The sequence below is a fragment of the Haplochromis burtoni genome, unplaced genomic scaffold (assembly GCF_018398535.1).
Source record: "Haplochromis burtoni strain Fernald_Lab_line unplaced genomic scaffold, NCSU_Asbu1 Contig_629, whole genome shotgun sequence".
Classification (NCBI taxonomy): Eukaryota; Metazoa; Chordata; class Actinopteri; order Cichliformes; family Cichlidae; genus Haplochromis; species Haplochromis burtoni.
In genome coordinates, this window is record NW_024582990.1 from 266,348 (window position 1) to 271,729 (window position 5,382).

The 5,382-nt window shown below is 39.8% G+C and overlaps 1 long non-coding RNA gene across 1 annotated transcript; it reads left to right on the top strand.

The window, feature by feature from the left end:
• Window positions 1–2,200: 2,200 nt before the first annotated feature.
• Window positions 2,201–2,870, top strand: LOC121812507. Its single transcript, XR_006053102.1, has 2 exons — window positions 2,201–2,394; window positions 2,487–2,870. It is a non-coding gene; the product is annotated as an uncharacterized LOC121812507 (long non-coding RNA).
• Window positions 2,871–5,382: the final 2,512 nt, after the last annotated feature.

Here is a 5,382-nt window from a genome sequence, read left to right on the forward strand (position 1 = left end):
CCCTACACACCTGTGTACCTCTGCACTCCATCTTAGAATTGCTTTTTTTAACCTAACCAATGAGCAAAAATGAACTGTAAGTGAAGCATGTAAAGAATGTAAAATAAAGCTTTTGAAATAACTCTCCTGTACGATGTACATTTTAGGACATTGTCAGGTCTCAAGAAAAAAGTTGTCAGGTATCAGACAAAAAATTGTCAGGTCTCAGTTCTCAAAAAAAAAAGTTGTCAGGTATCAGACAAAAAATTGTCAGGTCTCAGTTCTCAAGAAAAAAGTTGTCAGGTATCAGAACACAAGGTACCATACAGAGAGAAAATCTTCCTGCAGGTGGCGGTGTTGTCATGTCCCACCCGAATTGATTTCCAAATACGTCATCAGCGTGTGACAGTAGGAGAGCGTAAGGTCATTGACCTCACCGGAGTTTTACCGCGGTTCAGGCTCCTAACGACACAAGGTAAGTTTAACTTCTGTTCATATTTTTGCCACAGTTGTGTTATATTAAGTTGCGGTTATCAGAGAAGGAAAGCTAGTTTTGTACGAAACCAAATCAGTACTATTTTTGTCTGGCTAATTCATTCTAGCTAGCGACAGTGGTGGAACGTGATTTTTTTGTTTTTTATTCGGAGATGTTTCTGTTTTATTAGGAGACTGTCTCACCCCAACATCGTCAGACTCATGGCAGTTGCCCGCACTGAGTCCTGCTTTTTGTTGGCAGCTGAATACATTCATGGCGCAACCCTGCAGCAAATGCTTCACACAGACAGCTGCTACTCTAGTAGTCTGTGTTGTTGAAGGATTCAGCACTTCTTATGTTTTTTTTAATCCATTTTTAGACAGCGATGAGATCGGCTACACACTCCACAGAAGCCCAGAGTTACTGTTAATATCAAAAATATAATGCTGTCCTTTGAGATTTTAACATTTAAGACTGTGAGTGTAATGGATCTAAAACTGTTTAAATCTCTTCAGCCTGGTAACATGGAGACTTTAAAAACAGCAGCAGAAGGTTTCAGTAGTGTAGTCTAATTTGTTCTTTTTATTTAATAATAATCCATATTATGTATAACAGCTACATTCACCCTGGAGAGAAACTAGTGAGGGAGACCATCAGGACCAAGCTGGGTTTCCTGGGTCCAGAGGTTTGGAGAAACTTCTTCCCTTTCTTTCATCACAGCTGTCCTGTGCCAGAAGTTCTGTTGACCCACTGAAAGAGGCATCATTTAAGAAACACCAGGAACACTGAAGCTCATCGCATTGATCAAGCAGGACTCATGATCTTCACCAGCAGCTCCCTCACAGGGAAATCTTCAGCACTCCTCCGTAGGCCCGCCCCAGGAGATGGATAAACCCAGCATTTCATGAACACTGTGATGGAGACCTTTGGTTTGTGTAATGTTATAAATACTCGGATACTCCCCAGAGGCTCCGGACTTTTACATAAAGATATTATATTCAGTCCTGTAGAAAGTTATATATTTAAAAAGATATGATCCTCTCTGGTTACTCTGGTATGAATAACTCTGAATCACTTTATGGTAAATAACACACTATCTGCAAAAAACTGTGAAAACTGTGACCTTTGACCTTCATCAGGTTTTATTTAATTGTGTTAGAGAAACTCAAACGTGCTCTTTACAGCTGAGTACATCAAGTGTTTAAAACGGAAGCTGTGCAGGTCTGAGATACAAACTGAGGTCCTGTTAATGCTGATATATAGTGACACAGTTACATGGGTGATTAATCCTTTTGTTTTTTTGTCTTTAACTTTATCAATAAAACAGCTGCAGCTTTCACTACAGCACATGTGGTACTTTAACCTTTGTACTGTTTTCATCATTCATTTTGCAGTTAACATGTGAACATGTTGGATGATCTGTCTGCTGTCACTGGGTGGTGCTGAGGTCTGAATCTGAGGGCAGCTCCTGTAATCACAAAGAGAACAGAACCATCAAACTCAAATATAAATTTTATCCCTCAAAATTGAAATAAAGCTGATTCTTCTGTCCTCACACACTCAGGATCTGAAGTTGTTCTCTTACATTTTTTTCAGTATTACAGTACACTACAGTACTTTAATCCATAGTTCCTGATTAATGAAGAGCTACAAGGTACAAGCTTTTTTTTTTTAAGTTATTGTCTTTACAGATGTGGCAAGAGACTGAAAACATGCTGTTGTTTGCACATATTTAATAATCAGCTCTGCACAGGAGCTGAAGCAGGATGCAGCCTGTTGCTTTTACAGTATAATACTTGTAATAAAAGTACAGTAACAGTAATTAGTGACTGAGCAGCCCGGAGCGTTTCTCTTGATTTCTTTAGTCAGGGTAAATTCATTCACCTGCACAGGTTAGCTAAACGAACCCTGACAGCCGAGTGCTCATCTTAGCTAGCTAGGTCTCAGGACCGCTAAGGATTTGATCTCACGGTCTACTCATCCTCACGTTTCAGCTTTAGCTTCACGGCGAGTGCTCATCTTAGCTAGCTAGGTCTCAGGACCGAGCTAAGGACGGTAGTTACGGAGTAGCTTACAAACACGTTTAACTTACCGAAAAAGTGCAGCGGGGCCTCGGGTCCTTCTGTCGGGTAGTCCAGTTTACTGAAGAACACCTCAGGCTGTCAGGTTAAAACACTCGGTCGTGTCTTCGTAGCGTAAACGCTGGCCCTCCTCTCAGAGCCTACGCTCTATCTGCTATTCCCGAACAGAGATACGCAAGTTTCTCCGTGACTGCAGCTGCCAGTCAAAGCTGCTATGATGACGTTTCACCCCAATTTAACATCACCGCGGTAGGAATTAGAATCAAACTTATGGGAGAGGAGACCCCTTGGACATCAATCAGCATGATGAGAACTATTGATAACAAAAGAAAGAATCTTTGGAAAAAAATTATCTGAGGAGAATAAATTTATTTTAGTCTGACCCCAGTCCCATCCGCTAACATGGAGGAGGCGGGGTTTATGACCTATACTGCAGCCAGACACCAGGGGGCGATAGAGACGTTTTGGCTTCATTTTTGGGGAGCTGTCGCGTCGTCCATGTTTTCTACAGTCATTGCTTTCGACCAAAACAGGCGCATGAGGAAGATCTTTTCTCCTCTGTATCGGGTTACCTTGTGTACTCCTGATAGCCCCTGACAAACCGCCTTCTCTTCTTGAACGAACTGCAAGATCCTTTTCGAAACAGATTTCTCTTGAGCGCTTCGCCATACCACCTCGACAATTTTTTATTACGGTTCTTTGAGAATTGAGACCTGACATTTTTTTGTCTGATACCTGACAACTTTTTTCTTGAGACCTGACGATGTCCTAAAATGAACACCGTACTCCTGTGCAGGACACAGACTCCAAAAAAAAATAAAAAATCCTGCTCAGTGCTATTTTTGTTTTGTTTCTTTGTTGTTGTTTTTTTACTTTACCAAAGGTAAAGGTATTTAGACTTTATTGAATACTTGTTAGAAGTGCTGCTGGGTGCATTTAAAGAGACCAGCTTTGTTGTTGTTTTTTTTCCTCTGAACACGTCTTAGGCAGTTTATCCCTGCTTGGGAAGTCCCGTGAAGCCACAGCTTGACATACATCCACAGTAGATGGGAAGTATTCATGAACTACAATCTTCAGGTCACTCCACATTTAGGGTTTAAGTCAAAGCTTTGGCTGGGTCACTCAAGGACAGAGTCTTAGCATGAGGCCACTTAAGTGTTTGTTGCCTTAGCGTTGGACTAGCATCCAGGCTCAGGTCTCTGCACTCTGGAATAGCTCTTCATTCGTATCTGTATGCAATGAAAGAAATGACAGTCCAGTGATTAGGAAGAAGCATTTCCTGTTTTATTTTGTAAGTCCTGTTTCTCTTTCATCTTTTCTTTATGTTATTTTTCCTCAGCATTTTTTTTAAGTTGTTCTCAATTAGCCAGCGTCCTCTGAGTCAGCCTCATGCATTTCATATGGTGTCTTTCACCTTCCTGTGCATGTTTCCTTTGAACAATAAATGCAGAAATTTTGACTTTTTCTTTGACTCTGCATGAATGTATAAACCTAAATTTGTGTCAACTCCACATTCAAGCCTGTCACACTTTGCATTTGGCTTCTTTCATCCTTCACTCAGCTTGAACTGCACTGAGTGTCCTGCCACTGAGAAACACCCCCACAGCATGGTGTTTGCTACCACCACTGTTCCTCACTGTAGAGATGGTATTTGTCATATGAAAACCTGTGCAAGGTGCTATACAAAACAAATATAAAGCTCAATGGGGGAAAGTGCCTAAAGTGTGCCAGTGTAGCTCTATATTTTTCTTTTGGACAAAATTTTACATAGATGTCTTTTTGGTCAACAGGTATAGCAATTTTAAATCACTTCACTGGTGACAGTGATACAGTCTAGACAATATTTGGCTAATACCCAGAAACTGGACAGTACAACATAAAAAGAAGAATTGCTTACATATTTGTTTAAAAATCAAATCTGGGTCCTGTTCCAGAAACTGGGTTTAATGAAAACTCTGATTTTTATCCCTAAGATGAGGAAAAACTGTGTGTTCTGTTCAGCAAAGAGACCTACCTTAAACTCTGAGTCAGTTAAGGTTGTCACAAACTCTGTGAAACCAACCTGCTCGAGCCCAGTGAAGCAGTTTGTGAAATAGTCATGAAACTCCAAACTGTATATTCATTTTCATCAAAAAACAAATTGACAATTGATGTTTTTACTCATTGGCAACAGGACATAGTATACTTTGTATCAGAAGCACAGATTTTCACCAGCACCATGGTAACCAGAAAGTTTTAAAAGGCAGTCTTTGTACCCAAAACCAAGATATATTTCTAAAACTAAACAGTTTTTACAATGCATGCTTAATCAGTCTTTTACAAGGCCTAAACCTGAAGGTCAGCACTACTTTCTCGTCTACTCTCCCCAAACCAGTTTTTTTTTTTTTTTAAAGAGGATAATGAGTGCCGAAAAAAAGTCATATTCAGGGACACAAAATAATGTTAGGAAATTTGTGTTCATAATCACAAAAAATTGAAAGAAAGTAAAATTTGTGTCCAGGAGGAGGAATCAATAGATTAAAGGTTGTGACAATTTCACAAACTACAGTGAAACTAGATTGCCTACTCAAGGTTTTCTTCAGCAAACTTTGAGTTTCTCTCTGACTCCTCCACTCTTGCTGCATTTGAATGAACTTTTTTCAAACCTCCAGTCAATATCAAAGCACAAAGCAGAGGTCAACAGAAGTCAGAGGTTTATGTCTTTACAAATATAACTGAATTTATACATAAGCTTGCTGTATGTTATTTTCAATCAATTGGTCATCAGTGCTACATGGTTGTATTCTTATCTATATAAAATCTATCCGATTGTTCAGTCTGACGTCACTAGCCGTGTCTGGATCTAAA